The following is a 27,280-nucleotide window of genomic DNA, read 5'->3' as shown; positions in this document are numbered from 1 at the left end:
AAGGTTGATTGATTGTTTTCATCTGGTTAGGATACTGAGGAAACTTATAACTCACTGTTAGTGGGTTATGATGAATCAGTGGAAGAAGTTATTCAATCCCATTCTTAAACCCATTAATTCTCTAATGTCCTTGAAATCAAAGAATCTGTCATACTTCTCCCCACCCTACCCACACCCCCTGGCCTTTGTGTCTTATTGGGTACTAAGAAGACAGTCAATATAATATTTGGTAACTTGATCTGACTCAAAGAATGATAACTAGCGTTAAATTAAATATTTAACTTAACCAACTACATCTTTTCAGCTAAGTATTTCAGTGTTTTTAATGTTAATCACTTTAATCATCTTCTTAATATGTATATGTTTATGTATATATATATGTAGTCATAAATACCTCTCCCACTTGCCACAAGAAAAACAAATAATTTATGAGTAAAAGTTTTCTAATTTTTTTTTCTGACAGCCATGTATGGAGTAGCATTCAGAAGATCCAGTTTTTCTGCTATCTTACTTCTTTACTTTTATATTTATGGTTTCATAGGACCTGCTCAAAAATAAATTTAAGCAGATGCCTCTTTATAGCAATCTACCATCTATTTACTGTTTGTTATCTATAGCATAATACTGGTATCTTATGAATTTTTGTCTAAAAGAAGTTTCTCAACTGTTTGACAAATTAAAATCCTGTGACACATATTTGAAATCAGAACTAATGAAAAAGAGATCTCAATTTATTTTGAAATTTCCTTTAAATAGAATTCTACTTATATTTTGGAAAGTCTTTTACTAACCTATTTATCTTAAATAATTAGCAAGTACTATTTATTAAAAAAAAAATCCATTTCAGAGCAATCACTGACCAACCTGAGTCACAATCCCTTTGCAAGGGACCTTGTATTTTACTTCATTTCCTACAATTTATTAAAATAGCCAGAAATTTTAAAATATAAAAATTTTAGAAAATAATCTTTATTGTATCTTTTCTGTATATGTCCCTTACTTTATATGAAATATTTTCTTAATCTAGAATTCTCTTGAAGTTAAAGGAGTAACTGAAAATAATGTTTGAGTAAATTGGATGGCATTTTATGTAAAAGTTTTTGTATCCTGATGATAACTCTTCTCATTTGGCTACTTAATCTCTGTTATAGCACCTTTTAATTTTGTTGTGATCCATCTTAATTATCTGTTGGTCTGGATTTTTATGCCATTGGTTGAATAGATCAAACATATAATCACTTTATCTAATTCTAAATTGTATAAAAAGTTAGTGTATAAAAGGTAATTCACAACAACATAATTATTCTGGTTTCTATACCTTATAGGGATAATTCTCGGGACATATAATCTAATTTATGATGAAATAATATCAATGTGCACAATCTTATTTTAGATTTATCATTATTCTTGATGATGTAGCAAAACAACAAAAGTCAATTACTGATGTAGGTTTGTGTGGAAGGAACTGGTAAAGACAGAAATGACATAGACAATAAGGACATGCTGACTTTTTTACACAACTTTATAGCAGCTGGATCTTGGTCATTTTGGTGAAGATTGCTACAGTAATATATATATACCTTTTTCCATTACTGCTGTTATGATCTCATGTGGAAACTTTCTCCAAGAAGGTAAATCCAAGAGTGTTATTACCTTCTCATTCTCCACAACCCTCATCCATGACCTTGCATACATATTCCACAAAGATTCCACCCAATATTGGCAAATTTCTAGTTTCTTAATATTGTCAGGGTACCAATTCCTTCTATCATTAATCCATGTATTTTCCCCTAAATCTTTATGATTAATTTACTTCTATTTCCATACATATATTTCTTTAATTATATCTTTACCTGCTACTTTTTAACCTCATTTTTATCTTGTAATGTGATCTTTTTTAAGGAAACCAAGTATATATAGAACATGTCTGTATAGGATATTACCAAGTTGTGGAATGCTAGATATTAGATTGCCAAGAAATTTAAAAGACAGAAATTCCAAAATACAAATCCAGTCTTCCTTTCAACTTGGACATTATTGCAAGCCTGAGTGGTAAGCTAGACGGTGCAATATATAGAGTGCTCTGCCTGGAATCAGGATGACTCCTCTTTTGAATTCAAATCTGACCTCAGAAACTGGGCCTTGGAAGTATAGCGAGGCCAAAGCAGTATTGGATTTAGAGAAAGGAAAGAAATAGAGGAACTGAAGATTAATGTTAGGATCAGGAATAAGTTAAAGAGGAGTGAGGCACAGGAAAAAAGATAGAAGTAAAGTAACATGTTAAGAGAAATTTCAGAGTTTAAAAATCATAAAGATAACTAGTTATAAATGAAATCTAAGTTATGAACTTGAGGTCGAGTGATAAATATGAGTGATGGGAGTGAAGAAGATAGATGATTTTCTAGATGACATTAAACTATAAGTTGATTCCCCTAAAAATGAGAACCTTAAATAAGATAGACAAGGAAAACTGAACCAGGTTTTGGACATCTTGAGCAAGATGAGAATTATTTGCTAAACTATAGAAAGAAGAGTCCGAATTGGTGATAGAGACTGCTGAAGGAAAAGAGTTTTTAGAGGAATGGTGGCAGAGGCAATATGGAGTTAAAAAAGGTCAGTGGATCTGAAGTGACCCCGAGGTTGTTCACATCTGGACTTTAGTTTAATGTGAGAGTTAACTTACTAGCTTAGTAGTTGTATGTCCTTGGTCAATCAATTCAATTGAGTCAATATTTTATTAAATATTCTGTGCTAAGCACTCTTCTAAGAACCGGGGAAACAAAAAAAGGCAAAATACTCAAGGAACTCACAATCTAATGAATTATTCAAACTCTTTGGCATCGATTCTCCAGTCTATAAAATGACACTGTTGGACTTGATATATCTGTAAAATCTCTTCTGGCTTTAAATTTCTGATTATGGGGAGAGCCTGGGAATAGCATTATAGAATCAAATGTACTGACCCTCCTGATGCTCTGGGTTAAGGTAGTCAGAGATGGCCCTGAAAGAAATAGTAACTAGAACTGATAAGGTTAGCCATGGATGTAGTTTATTCTAGACAGCCAGAGTGTGTCCATAAGCTCAAGACATGAATTTATTTATTAATTTCCCCTTGGATACTGTCAAACTTCTTAACTAGCTAGATTTTTAACTCCACCTTAATTGTCCAATGGTATACTCACAATATGATCTCACATTCACCCTTAACTATTCCATTTCCATGATCTTGACCTCAGAAATCACTCCTTATTATAAGTACCTATATTTCCTTCTCTTTTCATTCCTCTGAAACATTTCATTTTCATCATGGTCTTTATTCATACCATTGATTCTGATTCTCTAACTTGGATAAAAAAAAATTTTTATTAACAATTGATCAGGGTTTCCAGAGAGTTGAGTGAAAAGGAAGGACAGAAAAAGAATGAGATTGTAGAGCTGTAGAGCTAGCCACTTTTCGAGAATTGGATCACTCAGGTACATTTTAGATCTTTGAGATATTTTTCAATTTTGAGATGCTCTGTGATTCAGTAATGGATATTACCATATCCTTACTGGTCTCTCTTGCCTACATACCAGCATCAGACTACTTCAGGGTAAAAATTATTGTTTTTGCATCTTTGTATCCATTACACTACTGAGAAGTTAGTCTTATACATAATGATGGTCAATGAATATTTTTGAATGAATGGCATTCTTAAATGAATTAAAAAAAAAACCCTAATGCCTAAGTACACTGAGCAAATAAAAACAGTTGATTAAAAACTATATTCTGGAACCATGCCCAACTAATATTTTGTTGTAATAACTTGAACTAGTTATTACCCTTTATTTTGTTTTATCTGTATCCTAACAGCAGAATTTTTGAATCTTCAAAAAATACAAACTTTATTAGTTAGATTTTAAAATTTCTTGTGCATTAGTATTTCTTTATTGATTATTAACTCCTTTTGAGATTATCATAAAATTTTAATTTTATTTTATTGTTGCAATTGTAAAAAGTATACTCTCTATGTTGTTTTATTCATTTCATTTCTTCATTAATTTAAGACACATTTATTAAACATCATTTATAATATACTGTGTTTCCTACTAAGAGGATGATAACTGAGATGAATACGACATGATCTCTGACTGTAAGGAGCTTAAAAATCTATCAGGAGATAAAATGCATGAACAGCAAAAGCTATGTGGTAAATATATTAGAGAGGTATAAATGAAGATATATAAATTTGGAGCATGGAGAAGTCACTTCTGGCTGGAAGTGAAGGGAGTGGCAAGACAGACTTGGTGGAATGTCTTAGGGAGTACAAAGATTTTCAAAAGTAATTAATAAGGGAAGAAAGAGAGGAGGGATAAAATATTCCATACATAGGAAGCAGTGAGGGCAAATACATAAAGATGGAAAATCTTAGGATATCTTTTGAAAAATGTATGTAATTTCCTTTGTCTATAATATTTAGTGCACATAAGGGAAAGTTATTGAGGGCCCTAATTACAAGGCTAAGGAATACAAATTTATCCAGGTTTTTGGGGAAACCACTGATAGCTTTTGTTGTTTTTGTTTTGTTTTAATAAATACTTGCCTTGATCCAATCTAGTTAAAGAACATCCAGAAGGGCAACCAAGTGGCACAGTGAATAGAGCACCTGACTTGGATTCAGGAGGACCTGAGTGCAAATTTGACTTCAGACACTTACAATCGCCTAGCTATGTGACCTTGGGCAAGTCACTTAACCACATTGCCTTAAATAAATAAAAATTAAAAAAAAACACACCCAGAAAGAGCAACAAGAATGATGAGATAATAAAAGAACTAGCTCAGTGAATGTAAATAATAAAATTTTAGGTTTCAATTCACTTTGAGAGTAACTTCCTAGCACTTAGAACTGATAAAAATTGGATTATTCTGCTGCAGATGGAAAAGACTCAGTGAATAAAGTTAAATAGCAAGCAGAAAGTTAGTAGTTAAGTGAAGAGACAGAACCAAGAAGGATTAGTTGCTTGATAATAATCCATTTTAATATTACATTTTCATTTGTACAGCCCTGTGAGGTAGGTAGTTCAACTATTATTATTGCTACTTTACAAATGAGAATATGAGCCATAGAAAAGGTCATCCAATTGGTAAATGGCAGAGCCAAGAAAGAAATTTGTCACTTTTTTTACACTATTTTACCCCAACTTAGGCTCATTAGAGAGCATGAGGGCTGGGGCGGGGCGTAGATCATTTCATTTCATTCATTCATTAGTTTGCTGGCAACTGAGAGCAGTTTTGGTAAAGTGATGAATGTGGAATTTCTGTACATGAGTTGAAGTGCATGCTTGTTGAAAAAGTAGAGATAATAAATGTAGAACATTCATTCTAAAATTTTGACAGTCACTTGAAAGCAAAAAAGAGAAGACAAAAACTTCAAGAAATAGAAAAATCCCTGGGAAAAAAGCTCGTTTAGAATAGGGGGCAACTGAATCATGTCGAAATAAAGGATTTTTAAGAGGACAAAATATTGATGATGAAAGGGGATGATTGGTGATCAAAATCTCTGAAAGACTAGAAAATGAAGTCAAAGTCACAATTAGAAGAATTAGTCTCAGCAAGAAAAAAATGGAGGGTCCATTCTTTCCTCTGATGTGGCAGAGACAAAAAAGAGAATGGATGAAGATAGAAGTTTTGAAGTGTTTATATAATTAAACAGATTTAGAAACTAATTTTATTTAGGAAAAACCTGAGCCAGCTAATTCTTGACTGACCAACATTTAGGATATATGGAAAGAATAAATTAATGAAAATAAATGGAACATTTATGGAAAAAATGCTTGAATTCACACTGTTCTATAGTTGATTTTATTCCTTTTTTAATAAGGAAATACATACATGTGTGTACATATGTTTATACCTACATGGTTAAAAATATATTTTGAAGGCTCTGGAAAGACTTTCCTTAATAAGGTCTACTAAATAGGTCTGCTAATAAACAGCTACAACTTTTTGCTATGTATATAAACAAACAGATAAATATATAAGCAAATGAGAGAGAAAGAGCAAGAAAATGCACAACTTGTTTAGTCTACAGTATATCAGGAACAATTCTAAGACATGAGTAATAAATCATTTTACCTAGCCAGTAAACACGCAAGTTAAAAAATGTGGTCCATCTTTTTTATTGCCTTAGTAAGCATTCTGCTAACTGCTGTGAAAAATGATTATCTAACAGAAAATATATTTAACATACCACCACCTAACATTGGGGTTTAGTAGGGTTACTGTATCCTAAACAATTGTGTCCTTGAATTACCTGGCTTTCAAAGCTATCCACAATCTCATTCCAACCTTGCTTTTCAACATTAATTTATACCACCACTGCTTATATCTGTACTTCTGCTAAACTGGAATATTCCTACTTAAATATGCTTCTCTATTCAATTGTCCATCTCCTGATTCTCTACCCTTCCTTCTAATTTAGTTTTGATGAAATTCTACCAAAGTTTTAAATAATAGACAAAATACTACATCCTTCATAAGGCTTTCCCTGGTTCACTAAATATAAATTTTCACTCTTTCCTCTGAACTCTCACAGTGCCTTCCTTATCTTAGCAAACCATAATGTGTCCTTGTGTGTATCTTTTCCTACTAAAATGTAGTAAAAAATAGTCTACCCTGCTTGACACAAGAGGAGCTTAATGAATATTTCTTGATTTAAATAAATTGAAATAGTTGTCAAAAAAGTTTTTTCCCATAGAAATTATATGTCCTTCTTTATTATGAGAAAAGACATTTATGATATTTAATTAGAAATACAGATTTTAAAGGAAACCCCTTGTTTATCTAGTACTTCACCAACCTAATCACAGATCCCATCATTACCAAGTGATTAATCATCCAACTCTTCTTACAGAGCTAGTGTCAAAGAGTCCAGTTTCTTCTAAGTGGTTCATTCCATTATTAAACAGCTTTAATTGTTGGGATAATTTTCCTGTGTTGAACCAAAACTTGCCTCCCTGCATTTATCCTTTCCAGAACAGAAAGTAGACACAATAAGTCAAAACCCTCTTGCATGTGATAGAATAGGGTCCCTGATAGGGCACTATAATCCACTAGTAGAGATTATAATCTAAATTGACATTGATGAACATTTTGGCACTCTTTGGGTCTAGTTAGCTGACCAATTCTGAGGTCACAACTATGTACCTTTCCAAATTATTTAGAAGTGATATTCATCTTTTCCCACCAGCTGAATGCCTATATTTCAAGGTTTCTTGAAATGCAAAGCTTATTTAATGCACAGTATATATCAATATCTCAACTTTAACTTTTCTTTTTCATAAAACTCCTAAGATTGATTAAACAATATTCTTCTTACCTAATGCATGCAGTCATCATATTTTCTCTCTGGATTAATGTTTTATTTCTCCATATCTTAAACATTGTATATACATAGCAAGATGATATATCATTTCTGCCTACAAAATGGATTGTGAAATATTACTTAAGGTTTGATTAAATTATTCATTTTATTTATAATCATTGATTGCTTTTAATATTTTTTGTAATTATAAGGGAAATTAGAAACTATTTAGAATCTCATTTTACAGATGACAAGAAGGAACCCCAGAGATAAAGTGACTTGTCAAGCTAATCAGTTTAAGAATCAAAACTAGACTGCAAGTCTCCTAGACTAGAAAATGTTCTTTTCTATATGCCATGTTGATATTTAGAATTTAGGTGACTCCAGATGAACATTTCCTACCCATTCTCCTCTCCAATCCTTTAAATCTTTGATTACAATTAAGTATCAGCTTAACAGTTGATTATTTGTAGTGATGAGAATATTATCTTTAGGGCATATTAGCTGATTTGTAATTATATTCATATATTCTATGGCATAATAATTATCTCCCTTACTTTGGTTGAGGTCATCATTCATAGTCATTTTAGATTATCGTAGAATCAGCATTAAATGACACAATGCTGATATTGGAGGACATGGATTATAGTTGAACATTATGAAATAACCAGAGGCCCAAGATCTTCATCAGTACATTGGGATCACATTAATCTTACTACCTACCCTCACAAGGTCATGGAACATTCTTTTAAACTTGTAAAATGGTAGAGAAGTGTACTTCATTTATTTTTTCTTCATACTGTTTTTATGGTAGTAAGGATGCAACACAATAACTTTGACAGAGGGTTGTGGCCAAATTATTTTAAGAATTAGACTATTTCAGTGGTTGTATTAGAATGGATAATGAGAACTGGGGTAGCCATACTTTTTACATGGCCCTTGAAAGTTGTTTTAAAATTAGATTATTATTAAAGCAAGTAAGAAGTTAAGAGCAAGAAAACAAATAGTTCTGATTCCCTAATCTCTGAATTATGGAAAAACTCACATTATCTTTAATATTATTGACATATAACATCATAGTTTTTTGGGGGGATAGTCTCTTACTATTTTATTCTGTGTATTATTGGTATTAGATAATATTTGCTTATCCACATTCATATTGATAAAGTGTAGTTAAGGGTGTAATAGAAATAGGAGTCTGAACAAAGTTGGATGCTTTGCAAAAAGGGAAAAACATTGTATTTTTAGTGTTGTTTCTTAGCTCACCTTCACACAACACTTTTTATGGTTTACAAAATCCTTCCATATCTTTGATATTTTCCATTCCATTTTACAGATAAGAAGATGATTTAGACCAGATAATTTTACATTGAGAAAAGAAAAACAGTTTAAGTATTAAGAATTGAAAGTAGCTCCATGTAGAACTACCATAAAATTCTGAAATTGTTTGTTTCCAGAAAACTATTCAGAAACAAAAATTTCAGCTACACTGAAAATCATTCCTTGGAGAAGTACTATTTTTGATAAATCAATATTCATTTTGCTCTTATAATTGCCATATGACTTCCAGTTATAAGCTTTCCCAGGATCTTATACTAAATTACAACTCTGGTCCAGTAGTAGTGCCTGGATTAAGTATGATTGGAATAATCTCTCCCCTGACTCCCTCCATTAAAACTGGTTCCAACAGGGTCTTTCAGAGTACCCAAATTCATAATATGACAATGGATTCCTTCTCAGTGTAGCACTGTTGTAGAAGGGATAAGGAATCTGATAGGTACACAACATTTTTATAATAGGTGTCTTAAAAGCATCAAAGGAATTTAGGTTGATGGGATTGTTCCAACAGTTTGAGGGAATACAAGGAAAGTGGGATGGGTGTCAAATTTAGCTTGGGTCAAAAAGTATGATAAAAACTACTGACTTATACTAGCTTATACTCTAATTGGCCTCCCAACCTCTTTCATTTTATTCTTCATTTTTCTGTATAATTTGGTTTAGGGTAAAATACTTACCTGATGTCTGTCACATAACCAGTCAACCTCTGAAAAGGAAAAAAATGACCATAAAGCATAACAAGTGGTTACATTAAGGGTGACAAGCATGGGTCAGGTCTGAAATATTTTTCTTCATAGAGATGGATTTCACAGCTCAAGGTGGCCTTCATATATTTATTGAGTACTACAGTCTGCAGCATTCATCCATCATTCTTCAGCTTTTTAGATGCTGTGTCTCTAAAGAAATTAAAGAGCACACACATGCTTTGCCTTACCACTATTCATTTTTCTTTTTGTTTTCTACAAGGCATTTTGAGTGGTCATGAATTTAAAGTGTACCATATTTAATCACATTATGTAAATATATAATATTGATCTTTCTATAATAATAAGATATCTGTTCATTCTTTAAGATTGTGGAGGGGGGTTACTCTTTGTATTGGGGGTGGAGATGTCTAGACATATGATTTAATAGACAGGACATTCCCACAAAGAAATTCCCTTCAGTGATGTGGACTGAAACCTGCTTATTACTTAAAGTCTTAGAAAGCTACCTAGAACACTTAGATATTAATTTATTTTTCTGAAATAGTACATCTAGTTTGAATCAACGGTATAACATAACTTAGGATCTTTCTGCCTACAAGGTCAGATCTTTATAACTGTCTTACTGTCTCAATTTATTGTTCTATGTGTATGTGTGTGTTTATAATTTTATAGCCCCTGTGGAGATTCAGTCTGCCAACTGCACTTACAGATGTTACAGTCACATTGTATTAAAAACTTAGAAGATAATTTTCTTGTCAATATGATTTTATTAATGGAAATGTCATTAAAGATGACTTACCATCTGCTTTGCTTTTGTACCCTAAGATCCTTAGGACCTTTCTATTCTACCTGCTGCTGAAGACTTCCATAAAAATTATCTTTCTCAGTAGCATATGAGCACCTTGTGAATAGAGAATGTCTTAGTTTTCTTTGTGTATCCTCAGACCTTAACCCAGTTCTTTGACCATGGTAAACAATTAATAAATGCTTTATTTGTTCATCCTCCATAAACTCAGTAAAATATGCAGTACAACTTTAGTAGCAAACATAGGGTGATGTATATACTGTCATTTTACCATTTAGTTGTAGTTTTCCCCCTTGCCCCTCCCTTTTGAAAATTCTTCATTCCATGTAGTTTGGACTTTGCGTTTATTATGACAGGGCAATAGGTGGCAACTTTCTCTCTGTAATGGTGTTCCAGTCCTACTACAGTTTATTTCACAAATCTCAGATACTGCTTCGAAATTTCTCTGTGAAATATGATTACTTAGTATGTGTATTATTTGTAAGATAGCATACTTTTAGTGTATAATTCTTGTGCTCAATAAATGCTAAATTTTTAGCATATTATACATTACTGCATAAAATGTATTGAACAGAAAGTCTTAAGGATGATGTTTCTATAATTTCTCAGGACAGTGGCCTAATACTGAAGCTTAATTCTAAACATGCCATTTCTATTACCTGATGTGCAGTATATAAATATATATTCATGACAGTTTTCTTTTCAGTGCATTTTTCTTATGATGTTGATTGAATTCAAGTAGATGTCATTCAAAAAGGTCTTTTGATTCTGTTTTTAAGTCTTAGCTATACTATATGCTCTGTTTGAAAATAAATCACTTTTAGTTATTTTCAGTCAATTGATTGGCACATAAATATTGCCAGCTTTTACTATTACCGTAATAATTTACTATTATTATTTGAGTATTGACTTCATGGGGATGATCAGCCTTTTTATGTATATATTTATTCATCTTTCTCCTTGATAGCCTTATGTTCAAGTCATTTTGCCTTGAGAAGAAAAAGACATTTGTTCATGGTGTCTTCATCCTTTGGCTCATGTGACCTTGAATTCAAATTCAAAGCTTTCAACCTCTATTATTGCTTAGTACACACTAAACATGTTACTAGTCCAGATAACATTTTGATATTGTTAGGAAAAGTTTCCATTGGATGAAGTACTTTTTAATGTACTTTTCAGTGGAACCACTTGGTATTCTTGTACACTATGTAATTAACACATTATTTTGATAAAGTTTTCCTCTATCACAAGGAGTCATGATCCCTGAATCTGTCACCACTGTCAGGTGATAATTTTTACATGTTTTTCAACAACTCCTTCCTCTAGTCCTGACCACTACTTTATATGGTTTGTTTGCTGGTGACATCCTTGATAGACCTTTTGTATCTCCTCAAATTATTTAGTTTCATAGGTTTTCATGTGTAGGAATACTCATTCACATAAGATCAGAAAAGAATAAACACAAAAGAAAAAGTAGTAGCTGTGCTCATAGCCACATGATACTTGGAAGGGAGGATTCAGACAGGTGTACCATTGCACCAACACACACACACACACACACACACACACACACACATCCCTCAATTTAAAGTAGTCCTTCATACTAAAAACTACTATGAAAGAGAATTAAAGATGAGTTGGTCATCCATTTTGTGTTCACATACAGTTCTTGCTATAATTGGTTTTTATTGTTAGTCATACAATTAGAAGAAATTTTGTCATAATACATACTAAATAATCAATCACTCATGACCAGAATTAGAGTCAACAAATTTTCCTCACATTTGGATTGGAACAAACAGATAATGTCTGTGTATACTTTAAAAACTTAAACCAGGTTAAGAAATACCTCTCTGTGCCTCAAAGACTGTGCCTTCATTGGTCAGCCTCCCATTACACAACTGTTATAAATCAAACTCTGAAGTGGTTTACTAAACTGAAAGTTCAATGAGTTAATAGTGTAACACAGTAATCAAACATAATGTGTATTGAATTGCTTTCTGGAATTTAAAGCATTTTGTACTGATCTCAAGATTCCCACATCTGTATTGATGTACTAGTAAATGTTTAATAATTGTCTTTCAGGGAGGGAGGCAAACACAACACATTTTCAGTCTAATCTGCATTATTAATATTTTCATCATCATTTCCTCAAATCTAGACAATCAATAAAAGAATAAAGCCTTGATATTTGAATTGGTTTGTAGAGTATCAATTCCCAAAGTATGAATTCTCAAACTGACTATGTGAGTGAGCCAGTCTGATTTGCCTTAGGTTCATCTTTTCAATTCAAATATTTTTTAGTATTGTTTTAAGGTACTATGTGTAATATACCCTTGCCTCTGAATGAATATCACATTAAGTGCAATAGAAAAGTACATGATGTTTGTGAGTAGACAGCAATAAGTAAAAAATGCCAAAGAATATATCTCCATGACAAATAGATAGCCCAAGTGTTTCACTGACATTCTGTTTCAGAAGAACTTGAATAAGGATTGAAGACTGTTGACCTATATTGAATTCAAAGGATGAGAATGGCAAGAAAAGATCAGGAAAGATTCTTTATGACATTTTATGAATGGAAAAGATCACACATCCATTTGGGTACTGATGACCTGAATAATGTCCATTTGAAGGCAATAGGATGGTGAAAGTCCTCCAGTTCATGCCACGTTAGAACATATTGAAATAACTGAGGATGCCAAATTTGAGAAAGAGAAGAATAGGAGTAAGAGGTGAGGGATGAAGGGGTTAAAGATAACTTCCACCTGAAATAATGTCCCATGGGAGAAGAATTAGCCTTGTTTTGCTTGACTCTAGAACTAGGAGTAGTGTGTAGAAATTTCAGAGACAAAATAAAGTAAAGCACTTCCTATGAATAGTTTTGCTTTTGACAAGTGGTATCACTTCCTGAAGTGATTCTATCCAATGAAGATTATCAGCCAAAAGAATGTGCAAGGGGTTTTTTTTTTTTTTAGATTTTTGCAAGGCAATGGGGTTAAGTGGTTTGCCCACACAGCTAGGTAATTATTAAGTGTCTGAGGCCAGATCTGAACTCAGGTCCTCCTGATTCCAGGGCTAGTGCTCTATCCACTGCCCCACCTAGCTGTCTCCAGGGGATTTTTTTTTGATAGCAGATTAAAGAATGGTCTAAATGGCTCTTCTACTTTACAAATCTCAAGATCTGCAACACTGTGAAATATAGCTTTTCCAAAGGTCTTTTAAGAATAATAGACCTATTTTTACTGTTTATATTTAGGAAGAGCACTCAGAAAATAAAAGTACTATGAAACCTCATTTATGTGTAGCATATGTTCTGGAGTTATTATCTGAACTCCACTCAAACCAACAAATAATGTCTGTAGAGAAAATGACTACAATATTTCTAAAATCAACCCTAAGTCTTCTAGATTTCTTTCTATTACTATAGCTGATGAGCTCTGAATGATGTGCTTTCCACATGATTAGCACTTCATATTAATTAACCAACAAACTTTAATTAGCCTTTAGAAAGGAATACATGCTAATGTGGATTAAAAGGTCAATTGGTAGAAAAACTTTCCCCAAATATCTGTGACAGATTCTTCATAGCCTAAGGGGAAATTGGACTCAATCTTAGAGAGAATGTGTGCTAAAAGGTGAATTCATAGGTCCTAGAAGTCATTTTATTAATATTCAAGACATTCCCCTTATAGTATACCATTTCAGGGGGATGCTTTGATGATGTAGAACTTTAATTAAGCTTCCTTCATCACATCTGTTCTTTCATGGATTTCAATTCAAACATTGCCATCTACTATTTCAGAATGCTGTTAGGATGCTGGTAGGATTATGGAATGTAATCCAGTATAGTAGAATATTCCTGTTTTTGGAGGTTCAACTTTTGTGGGAAGGGAATGGGGGAAGTCAGTTCTAAGGCTAAGACTGAGATACTCTAATCATTCATCTCCCAAATGACTCTTCTGGGGCTTGCCCAGGACAATTCTCTCTCCTGGCTCTCACTCATTTGAATTTCTTAAACCTGAAATGACCATATTTTATAGATAAGCCATTGACTGTATCTTTTAAAAACAATAGTTTAAACATACATCCTATGAAAAATCTTTTATTTGCACAGTCTAAATCTGCATTTGATTAATATGTTGCAACAGGAGACCATAAAATTCAAATGAACAGTATTTATGTTGGCCATAATCTTTTTCACTTTAAAGAAATGTTGACAACTTAATTTGCATTTAAGTAAATCCTGTCAAGAATGAGCAATAATTGCTTAAATAATATTTGTTTTTTTTATTTTTTTAATATTTGTTCATTTAAGATAAAATGAGGGAAATGGGCAAATAGCTAGTGAAGTAAAGAACTTATAATGAATTCATTGGATTGTGCTACCCAGAAAAAGTTGACACTATTTTATCAGTTCTTACTAATTTTATTTTTTCTTAATATTATATCCATTTTCTATAGTAGCATTAATTTATGCCATGACCATTTTTGTTCTGAGAATACCAGATATGTGTGTTTTCACTCATCAAAGAGCACTTGTGTTAGATTAAGAAGTAAGCCATTTGAACTCTGAGAATGGAAAGAAATCAACTATTTCCAATAGCATTCACTGGGATTGAAGTTATGTATAGTCTGGTGTGAGAGCTTGCTGAACCCTTTTCAGTGTTGCTTATCCACCTCTGGTATCCACCTGTCCCTTGAGTCTCACCTGTGACTCCAAGAAGCTATAATATATGTAGTGGTCATGTCCTTATAAATCTGGACAAATAATCTAAACAAAGTTGAGGGTAATCCTTAGTCCTTAAACCTGTTTGTGAGTTAGTGGATATCTTCTTTAAGAATGAGAAGACTTCCTAAAAAAAAGAAGAAGAATAGGAAGACTTTCCCCCTGTGGAATTGACATATGATATCAATTTATTCCAACAGCCATAAAGCAGCTAAAGCAGGCTATAGCAGAGTTTGTGCAGCTTCATAAGCATCAAAGACAACACAGTTATCCATTGCATACCAAATCATTGTCAGTTGTTTTGACTTTTACCAACTGAACTTCTATGACTCTGGTAAAGAGAGTGAGGCTGATGACTTTGCCTCACTTATTTTCAATTCAGGTACCTACATTACAATTTTTCCTCACTGTGATGTCCATTGGTCCTCTTCAAAAATAAAGGATATATAATAAAATAACTATTACTACTATATTATTAGCCTACCTCTCCTTCTGCTCGTATATCTCTTTGATGACAGAATTTATAAGATTTTGATGATAGAATTTATAGCTCCATTCTTTTTTTTATTTTTGCAAGGCAATGGGATTGCTCAAGGCTACACAGCTAGGTAATTATTAAGTGGCTGAGGCCGGATTTGAACTCAGGTACTCCTGACTCCAGGGCCAGTGCTCTATCCACTGCATCACCTAGCCACCCTGAAGTTCCATTCTTTTTGCAATGCATTATCACCTACTTATATTTTTCATTTATCTTTCTGTTATTCCATGACTCAAAGCCATAAGGAATCTCCAGAATAATATTGAGCCTAAAACAATGAACCATAGTTTCCACAGAAGTTTGGGGTCAGGTTAGATATATTTGCCATATGTTTTAGAAGTTAGTTTCTTTAACCAATTGATAGTTAACTTAAAATAGCTTTAATAACAATAAATTTTAGTTAGGACCAGGAAAAAATGAGATAGGTGTTCTTGGAGCAGGAAATTGTTGGATAAAACCAGTTGAATGGGATGAAAAAATATAGATTTTTTTTTAGATAATGTGAGTATGATTTAGCATATTAGAAACAAGGAAATATAATGATATGAAATTTAACTGTGAACGGATAAACTAAAATGTATTAACTATTTAAATAAATTGTATATCTTTTTAAACTTAAAAAATAATTAATTTGTAGCATTCTCTTTATTTAGAATCACTTTTTAATATAATTTGGTATTGTATTATGGTTTGTAGAGTAATGTTTGATCTTAAAAACCACAAACAGAAAAAAATGAAAAAATGAAATATGGAGTAGAATAATATCCAAAACTCAAATGACAGAAAACTAATTAGAGGTAAAGGAAATCATCCTACTGCTATTTCAATCTGATCAAGGCCAAATGTGTGTACCAGGTTAATAAAAGGTCCCAGATATAGCAAAAAAAAAAGTGCTCAAAGTTGTGTAGAACAAAGGAATAGCTGCCAGCAGACAGCTCTTTAGTTCACAACCTAATCCCTCATAATTCATTGATGGTCTGGGGTATGGCACATGGGCTAGATATGGCATTCAATGATAGGGAGCTTCCATAGAACATACACATCAAATAAGGAGCAAGATCAGAAATAAGCCAAAAACTGCAAGACTTGGATCTCAGCAGGATTGCAGGGTCTCAGTTCCAACTTCTAGTATAGTCTTAAGGCTTCAGAGGAATAATGAAACACCAGATGAAGTGGAATTCATTCTGAACGTCATCAATCTGAACAAGCAGGGCTTTCCATCTGAATGAGTCTAGCAGCAATCTTACTGACACTCCAAATCAGTTAAGCCCATAGGTCTTTTGCTTAAACAAACCCCAAACCAATTTAGGCCAATGGAAAAGTAATGTCTCTTCTCTGGATCAGACCACTTTGATACCACTGAAAACTTAGGAGTACCCTGTCTGAACTGTCCCTATGATGCTAGAATGATTCAATACTCAGTTTCCCCCAAGAAAGTAGCAGCAGCAGACCCTGCCTCTTCCTCATATGCATACTGACTGCCTCTAATATGAATTCTGAAGTCATGAAAGTCATAAAGTAGACAAGGGAAATGAGCAAACAACAATAATGAAGAATTTCACTTAAAAAACTATTACAGTCATAAGGATTCTCAAGATACAAACCCAGAAGTAGAAGAAGAGAATGACTCCAAAACATCTATAAAAGCTGGTTGGTTGGTTCTTATCCTTCATGATCAAAGAAGACCAAAATGATATCACTGTGTTTGAGATAAATTAAAGTGTGTCTGACTGTGACTGATCAGACTATTATCTATGACAGGTCAGGCAAAAAAAGTCCATGTGAACACCTGGAGTGGGTACTCTAAACTTATGTATATCACACATTTTAGGTTTAATTTAAGGCTTTAATTCTGCCTTCCTCATAGAGTGCAGCACCTCACTGATGAGAGCATGCCATGCTTGATGGTCCTGTACCAGTGTCTCCCATGCTATACAGTCAATTCTAAAGTTCTTCAGTGAGACCTTCAGGGTATCTCAGTATCACTTCTTCTGATCCCCTTGTGAATGCTTGCCCTGTGCCCTGGCATTCTAACAACATGTCCACCCATCATAGTTATCCTCTCTGTAGTAATGTTGGAATTCTAGGCAGTTTAGCTAGAGAAAAGGACCTTAGTGTCTGAAATCTTCTCCTACCAGGTGATCTTCAGAATCTTCCTAAGACAATTTAAATGGACATGATTCAATTTCCTGACATGGCTCTCGTAGACTGCCAGGTTTCACGGGCACATAGCAATGAGGTCAACACAGTGCCTCTGTAGACCTTCAGTTTTGTAGTACCTCTTCTCTCCCATACTTTCTTTTGGACCTCCCAAATACTGAACTTAACTCTGGCAATGCAAGTGTCAACCTCACTGTCAATATGTACCTCCCTGGAAAAGATACTGCCAAGGTAAGTGAACTTGTCCACAATACTCAGAACTTCTCCATTTGCTGTAATCGATAGTTCCACATGTGGATGGTGTGGTGGTGGCTGATGGAGTACCTGTGCTTTTCTGGTGTTAATTATTAGACCAAAATTAGAACAGCATAGAATTGAGGCATACTTTCTTGCATCTCAGCTTCAAAGTATGCATTGAGTGCACAATCATATGCAAACAGAAGATCATGTATCAACACTCCCTCTACTTTGGTCTTGGCTTGTAGCCTTTTCAAGTTAAAGAATTAGCCATCAGTATAGTAACTGATTTGAAGCCATGTTCATTTTCATTGAAGGCACTTGATAACATGGCTGAAAATATGTTAAAAAGTATGGGAGCAAAAACATATCCTTGTTTTACTCCATTTGTGATTGGGAAATCTCAAGAGCATCATCTACTATCCAGAACTGAAGCATTCATGCTGTCATAACACTGACATACAATACTGATGAACTTTTCCAGGTAACCAAATTTTGACATAATTTTCCATAAACCCTCATGACTGATGGTATCAGAGGCCTTGATCAGATATATAAATGTTGTATACAGAACTCTGCTCTGTACTGGCATTTTTCCTGGAGTTGTTGAGCAGCAAATACCATATCAACTGCTCCTCTTTCCTTTCTGAAATCATACTGACTCTCAGGAAGGTGACCAACTTCCAGGTGAAGGATCAGTATATTAAGAACTGGAAAGAATCTTACCAGCAATGACCAAAAGAAAAATACCCCTGTGATTGTCACAGAACAATATATTCCCTTTAACTTTATAGAGATGGACAATGGAGGCATCCTTGAATTCTTGGAGGATAACCTCTTCATGTCATTACCTAGAAATTTCAATCAGTTTTTGAATGGGCAATCGACCTCCCACCTTATAGAACTTAGAATAGAATCAGTACCAGGTGCTTTTCCACTTGAAAGGAACCTAATGGCATTCAAAAATCTCTTCTTCATTTGGAACTTCAGCTAGGGACTGATTGACTTCAACTTAAGGTAAGCAGTCAATGGCTTCTACCTTTTTTGATGATGTTCTGAAGAACACTATGAAAGGTTTTCATTCTGTCTCTCTAGGATCGTGTCATTGTTACTCAATGTGGATCCATCAGCATTGAGTAGTTAAGATGCACCATATGTCTTTTGTCCATAAATAGCTTTCAGTACATCATAAAAGCATTTTGGTTTGTTATTGTCTGCATAATATTGAATTTCATCTGCCTTCTTATTGAACCAAGAATTTGCATCTCTTCATTAGGACATTACTTTTAATGGAATTAAATGCTGTCTTCTTAGAAATGGATGAATTATCCTGCTGGTAAACCCTATGAAGTTCTCATTTTTCACTTAGCAGCTTTGTATTTCTTCATTTTCATCAAACCAGTCTTGGTGTTTGTGAGTGTTCTGGTTTAGATGAGCAAATTCAGCTTAGAAAGGATGAGTCTGTGATCAGTGCAGCACTCTGCACAGCACATTGCCTTTGTCACTCTCTCACATCCTGTCTGTCACTTCTCCTTACAATTACATACCCTAATAGATGCCAGTGTTTGTTACAAGGGTGTAACCAGGAAGTTTTATTGCATTTAGGTAAATGAAAAACAGTGTTTGTGATGAGAAGGTCTTGAGATGCACAAGTCTTCATTAGAAGGTGAACATTGTTGTTGCTTTTTCCAACTCCATTCCTCCCAAGGATTCCCTGCCATGTGTGGTAATCTGAGCCTATTATAGCATTAAAGTCACCCACAATTATGTTTGTCCTCTTTTGATACATTGATGATAAGGGTCTCCAGGTCTTCATAAAATTTTTCTTTAACTTCATCAATATTCATCATGGTGGGAGCATAGGCATTGATGATAGTGGCATGACATTTTCCTGGAAGTGATAATCTTATTGTCATGAGCCTGTCATTTACTCCTTTTGGTAGGTATTCAAGAGTGTTGACTAGATTAGTTTTGATTGCAAAACCTACCCCAGGTTAATGGAGTTACATTTCACTGTGACCACTCCAGAAAAACGTGTTTCCAGCTCCAACTTCAGTGAGCTGGCCTTCATTTGCCAGCCTTGTTCCACTCAAAGCTGCTATTTGGATATCATACCTACTGAGTTCTCTCCCAATAAGAGCTGTTCATCTTTCAAGCAAAACCTAATAGAAAAATACACTAATAAAAGGAACTATTCACCATTTCTTTTTTCTAGTGTCCACTGCATTTGATAAAGAATGCATGTAATAAATAGTTTTGAATCAATATCATTTCTTCAACAAATGTTTGTTATCAACTTATAAAAGGAAACATATATGTGCATATATGTGTGTATATATATATATATATATATATATATATGAAGATTATAAGTTGCTTTAAGGCTAAAATAATTGCTTCACAAACCTAACATAGTACCTGATACATAGTAGTTACTGGTAGATGCTTGATGTTTCTTTATTTCTTCAGTCTCTCCTTTTTTGCTTTTTTTCTGTTATCTTTTTCTTTTGGTCCTGTTAGACTCTTTCTCCCCTCATTTCCCTTGTTGCATTCTTTCTCTCTTTTCTGCAATTTCCTTTCTCTGCCTCCTTTTCCTATATTATAGATTTCTTTGTTGTCATAAGCAAAGGTTTGCTTTTTAATACCTGTGGGGGTGGGGGAGGAGGGCAGAAGGAAGGGGGAGAGAGAAATAAATAAACCAAAACAAAAAATTTTTATCCTGATGCATGTTTCTCTCTGTCAAAGTTGAACTGCTTTTGCACTACTCCTATTCTATGACTTCATGTTCAGTTCTATCATATTAGCTGATCCAGGTTCTAAGTAATAAATATTAATATTATATTTATGTTGAGAAATAGCAAATGCTACAGAAACCCTCATATGAGAGTTCTCTTTAATATGCCTTCCTATTCCTGATGGCGAGTTATCATCACTAATGATAGGTATATTCAATGATTATCTATTTATCATGTATCTCTTTCAGTTCTTTAGTTAATACAAAAAAAGTGTTCAGGTAATTGCAATTAATAATAATAATATTGTTATTAGCCTATATTGTACTTATATTGTAATTAGATAAAATTATCATAGTTCTTTAGAAGAGATGCAGAAGTAGCACTTTCTGAATTTATGGTTGATGTGAATCCCTTAAGCATGAACAGGAAAGTTATAGGGGAATATGCTAATGTGTTATATTCAGAACCAGAGTTCCTACAGAGGAGTTGTCACTAATTAGAAATGTTCTTGATTAAATAATTTCTTTATTTAAATCTATTTCTTCAGTGGCTTTTATTGTGCATTTTTCTCTCATCCTTACTATCTAGGGACACTGTAATGACTTTCCATTAAAAATCAGTACCAATTAAGCATATACATTTTTAAATAATCTTTTGATTTTTTTTCCCTAGTTCTTTAACTAGAGTAAACAGAAAGCAGTAAGGGCTATAGCAGCACTGAGCAAAGAACATACTGTAGTGGTTAGCATAATTAATATATTTAACTACATAGTAACTTTTCATATACGTTTGGATCAAAGTGCAAAGCAGTGTAATAGAATAAGTTGGAAAATTAGAAAATGTAGATTCTAATCCTTTTCTTCTTAACATTAACTTTTCCCTTATACTGACTAAATCTCCTGTTTCCAATGTGGTAAAATCAGAGAATTGATATAAAGTAGTCTTGAAGAAGTCTCTAAACTTTCATGAATCCATGGAGCAACTCTACAAGTCATTTCAGAAAATGTGAAATATCACAACAGTGACAAGGAAGAATGTGGCTTTAAAACTTGGTGGATTTTATTTATGGTGGTGATTAAAGTGATACAGGCTTCTTTTTGTTGTTTTTTTTTTCCTTTGGTTAGCAATACCCAGTGATAATACCCAACAATAGTAAAGTGTAGGTTGAAAGACAACCAGTTAAGTTCCTGTCATGACTGGGGAATCAAGCAAGGATTCAAATTCAGTAGACTTATAGGAAAACTGAATTATTAGGGAATTGGAACAGCAAATCAAAGTGAGATAGAGATGAAGGAAAATACACTGTGCAAATAATGACAGACCTACAACTCTTTAAATTCTTGAGATGGGAGTTGTGTTCCATTCTGGATTAAGTGGCTCTGACTTTGAAAGTTAAACTAATACAGGACCAAGAATTCAAGTTAATTACCATTTCTAATGATCTGGCAATAATTGCATGCTTACAAAATAATAATCTTAAAGAAAATTTTCATTTTAATATGACAATTCAAATTCTATGACAAATAAAATGTTGGGGTACTAGATATTTACCATGACAGCACTAGAAGCATTGCTGTTGACATTTTTTTTACTCTTTGCTTATTAAATTGGCAGATAATGGTTCTATTCAAGCTACCTTTGAAAAGAGAATCAGAGTTTAAGATGGTTCATAATAATTTTTTATTTGGTTCTTATTTTTCAATGTCTACAGACCATGATCTTTGTAGGGAAAACTCCCTGCTGAATTTCCTCATGCTTTTTACCTAGAATTATGGCCTCCATGTGTGCTGTGCAAGCATTTTTGGACATGAAATTCTTTAAGACAACAAAGCATTTCATAGATCCAATAGAAGTTTTTGTCCCTCGTTCCCTAAAACTCTGTTTTGCTCTTCAGAATAAAACTAAAACAATAAATGAATTGTTTTTTAGTCTAGGTCCATTTTTGCATATGAGAAAGCTTATATGTTAGTCCTGATAAAAATTACATTTCCCCTCACATTAGGGCAAATGAAAACTTCAGAGTAACTTCTGAAGAAATCACAGAAATAGCTATTAAGTGTACTTTAAAGAATGCTTTTTCATTATAAACAGAGATGAAAACACAGTTTAAATTTGATTTCTTTTTAACTTTATTTGTGCATGTTCCTGTTATCTCTGCATGTTGTGGGGAGAGGTTGTATTTATGTCTGGTGATATGAAGTTAATGGAAAAAAAAGGAAGACAGAGAAAAAAGATTGTCTTTCTGTGTTTATCAAAGAATGACACACCAGCTGACCGCTGAGATAGAGAAAAAGAGAAATGGAGTAAGACAGAATAAGACAGAGAGATGAGGAAGCTCATTTATTTTTTGTTGCTCTAATTCTCAGGAGAAAAATATTAGTTTCAATATAATTTTGCCTCTATGCAATTTAATTTTCAATCATTGTTATGAATTCTGCCCTTTGGGGTCAAACAGAAAAATCTAATTTAATTTCTACAAAATGACCTTTCACATCCTTAGAGATAACTATTATACTTCTGAAGTCTTATATTCTCCAAAATAAGCATCTCCAGTATCTTTTAAGTGATTCTCCTATAGAACCAGTGTCCCTCCTGCTTATCACTATCCTTTTTTAAAAAAAATTTTTTTGCAAGGCTATGGGGTTAAGTTACTTGCCCAAGATCATACAGCTAGTAAATATCAAGTGTCTAAGGTCAGATTTGAATTCAGGTCTTCCTGAGCCCAAGATCAGTGCTCTATTCTCTGAGTCACCTAGCTAACCCCTCAATATCCTTTTTTTAAAGTTGTTTTTTTTTTTTTTTAGTTTTTGCAAGGCAATGGAGTTAAGTGGCTTGCCTAAGGCCACACAGCTAGGTAATTATTAAGTGTCTGAGGCTGGATTTGAACTGAGGTACTCCTGACTCCAGGGCCAGTGCTCTATCCACTGCATCACCTAGCTGCCCCTCAATGTCCTTCTTAATAAGGACACTGGATATGATATATATAATATTAATATTTGGAAGGAAGGAAAAGAAAAAGAAAATGAGCATCCTATGTAAGACACGCTTTGACTGATGTGATCCTCACAGCAACCCTCAGAGGTAGGTATGGTTATCATCCCCATTTTATAGTTCAAAAAATTGAGGCAGAGAGAAATTGAGTTATTATTTCCAACATCAGTAATCATTTTCAAAGACTGGATTTGAACTTAAATTTTCCAGATTCCAGGTCTAGCACCACCAACCTGCTATATCTACATCCATATATACTTGGATTTGATCACTAAATAAGATACCTGAGATATCATGGCAGCCTCCACCCTCACCTCAGTGGTACACTGTCTTTGTTTCTCTATGGTGTTTTCTGTAAGAATAGCTTCCACAATTCATTTGTATTAGTGGAAACTGTTAGTCATAAAAACAAACTTCCTGCAATAGCTTTAGAAAGTAATTTATTTGATCATGTGATAGAGGAGGAAAGTCAGAAGAAGGATGTCTCCATGAGTCTTTGTAGAGTTAGATTATACAGAATTCAAACAATGACTTGAGGGCATTTGCATGATTGACCTCATGTAGGCAAGAGGTAGTCTCCAGAATGGTATTTTGTGATATATATGTATGTATATGTATATGTCAATCTAATTTGGATAATCCAAGATTTATGTTCTGAAATGGCCCACAATGAAATCTGAGAAGCAAAACAGGTAACGAGTGAGATCTAAGCATTCCTTACAACCATCTGGTCATAGAAACTTTGAGGTCAGCTTGACTTCTACAGTAAGCTTTTGCACTGGACAATTTTCTGGCCAAAAAAGTTAGGTTCAAATAATATTAATATAAAATAAAAATAAATATTTTCTCAGACTGTCATAAAGCAATTAACATTAAAAATTGGTATGTGTATATTTGCATGCATGTATATGTGAACATTAACAATTAAAGACCCAACTCAAATACTGGATTGCCCAATTAAACAGAATGTATTTATCATACATAGCTATGTAAACACAACCCATTACACAGGTGAGGGAATGGAGAGATTTTTAAGTAAACTTATCTATCTATGGTTAAACAATGTAGGGGCATAATTGAAATCAATATTTATTAAATATTTATTACATTGGAGTTGCTATTCCAAGAACTAGGGATTCAAAGACAGTAAAATGCTCCCTGCTCCTAAAGACTTGATATTCTTCTGACTCTCAATCTAGTCATCTGTTATGCAGTGTTGTCTCTGTCTGTGATTAGCACTCATTCATTTATTGAGCAACCATTTATTTAAAATCTATTTTGTGCAAAATGCAAAAGTATAGGTGAGATAATTAATATATTGTATCTCTCATGGACTTTGTAATCTCTAAGGACTTTACATGCAATACATAAATATGCAATTATTATTTTTAATAAAGATAATTGTGCAGTGAATATGTAATGCTTATGTCAAAGACTAATATCTGATAAGAATTCTCATCACCAAACAAGATTAAAAAAAAAAGAAAATTATTTCTGAAGGAAGGTGGCAGAAATTGTAAAGTTTCTGAAATAAACCCAGAATGGCCAGTAATGTCTGTCTGACTTAAAGTACAGCTCAAATTTCCAAGAATTTGAAATAAATTTGGAAATTAAGAAGCCATTGGAAGAACAGAAGCAATGCATAGTGACTATTTAGGGTGGCAGACAATAAAGCTCATGCAAACTAAAATTTTCACAAGTTTTCCTGTAACTCTTTGGGTCATCTTTATAAGTCAGTGCTGCTGGTCATCAGATCTCATCAGAAGATAAGAATCTGCACACTCAAAAAAAACCACTTGATTAAGAAATTAGTTCTGGAGGCAGGTGGTGATGTTAGCAAAATGAAAAGATAATCTTTTGTTCTATGTCTGACTAAAACAGGAATATTAATATTTATAAGACTTTTTTGATCATTAACTGAAAAGATAGGGAATCTCAATATTGGATAAGAAAATAAAAAATAGAGGAAAAACAGACATAAATACAGAAAGATTTGTATTTGTAAAGTGTTTTAAACTATCTTCTTGTCTGACTGATATAGTTTAATATTTTATGTGTAGGAAAATTGAGTATGTGGAAAATGTAATGTTCTTTGATTGTAGGACAAAAGAACTGTGAGTAGTTCACATCTCTTTCTGATCCATTTGTTCAACCCTAAACTTACTGGTACATGAATAGCAAGATAAAAACTCATATATCATATTGTTTCATTTTTTTATAAATTTATTATAATAAAATTAATTGTGTTATTATGGACCATATATCAGAGACTAGAAGCCTTTCTATTTTAAAATGAAATTCTCTGAAATAAGTTATCACATTGCCAATATTTGCAAAACACATAGAAATAGCATTATTAATTCAAACTACCCTGAATATGTGGAGGAAATTATTTCATGTATTGATCCCTAAGTATTTTAAAATAAAATTTATAGTCTTAAAAATCATGAATTTACAATCTGGAAGATGATCTTAAAAGAAAATATTCTGAAGTTTTTCTATTTTTAAAATTTTCCTTTACTATATTTCCAATTCACTGTGGGAGGTAAACAGAATCCATTTAAAAGTTGTTTGATATTTTTTATAGACTCAGTCTAAGAAGGAATCTATATTCTTAAATTCTAAGAGAGAATTACAATATAATGATGAAGGATTACCAATGGAATTTTGAAGGATTCAAGATTCGGGTTCCTAGAAACTAGAAATAATTTGATTTCTTTTAAATTGTTCTTTTTTACATTCACAGTAAAATACTTGCTGTGTTTTACATATTTCTTTCCTTTACAAAGAATTGGACTGAAATCACCAGCTAATTTTAATTGGCCACGTTATTATGTGTAATTGTTTTCATGTAAATTTCTAGTAGGATTTATTTCAATATCCATTATGAAGAAACCAGAAAAATTAGAAATAGATATGTTCAACTGACCAGTAGCAATAGGGATTTATATAATTTCAGAGAAAAATAAAATCCCAGTATTGGTTTTTAATTGTTAAAAAACAGTTCAAAACCATTTAAATATAGTTTTACATATTTTGAAGTTGTTGAAAGTTTATTTTATTTTTATTATTTTTGAATGAACTGTTTTTAGCTAAATGAAAAAAACAGGCATTTTTTGAAGTATCTCTTATTAATTTCATTATTTAGAAGTTCAAAAAGCAAGCTTCCTCTTCACTGGGGGTTGCTCTTGTCTACCATTTGCAATTGGATCAGTTTTTGCAAATAGACATTAGCATATGTACTCAAGGTAGCATGTGTACTCAAGAATGAAATCTCAGGGAAATTTTTTAAACTTCTACTGGTAAGTATTTCAAAATTGTTTCTACAGTGTAAAAAAAAATGAAGAATCATCATGCTAATGATTGTTTCCAAGAATGAAAATATTAGCTAAAATACAATAAGACAGCATTTCAAAATATGTGCCAAAAAAAGGTCCCTAAAGTTTATAAACATCATTTTACTAAATTTTTCAAGGTGGAGGGAAAACTAGAAAGAGAAGAGAGTCACAAAGTTAACAGAAACAAGCTTTGCATTAGAGACCAAATAAAAATGTTACTGTTTATTATCTTAATTGATATGTACAAATACAGTTTCCTCAGAATCAGTTTTTTTCCTTGATTCTGTTGAAATATGAGATGCCCATTATTTCTATGACTTGACATTTTTTCAGGGAAATCAACCAATTGGCAACTCTCC

General features: G+C 33.0%; 1 protein-coding gene across 1 annotated transcript in view; it reads left to right on the top strand.

Annotated features, from left to right (window-relative positions):
* CSMD3 (CUB and Sushi multiple domains 3) overlaps positions 1-27,280 on the top strand; it is a 639,662-nt gene that overhangs the window by 296,563 nt on the left and 315,819 nt on the right. The gene's annotated exons all lie outside the window — the stretch shown is intronic.

This window comes from Macrotis lagotis, chromosome X (genome assembly GCF_037893015.1).
Source record: "Macrotis lagotis isolate mMagLag1 chromosome X, bilby.v1.9.chrom.fasta, whole genome shotgun sequence".
Lineage (NCBI taxonomy): Eukaryota > Metazoa > Chordata > Mammalia > Peramelemorphia > Peramelidae > Macrotis > Macrotis lagotis.
The sequence above is the reverse complement of the archived record's forward strand: the minus strand, read 5'-3'. Positions and strand labels throughout refer to the sequence as shown.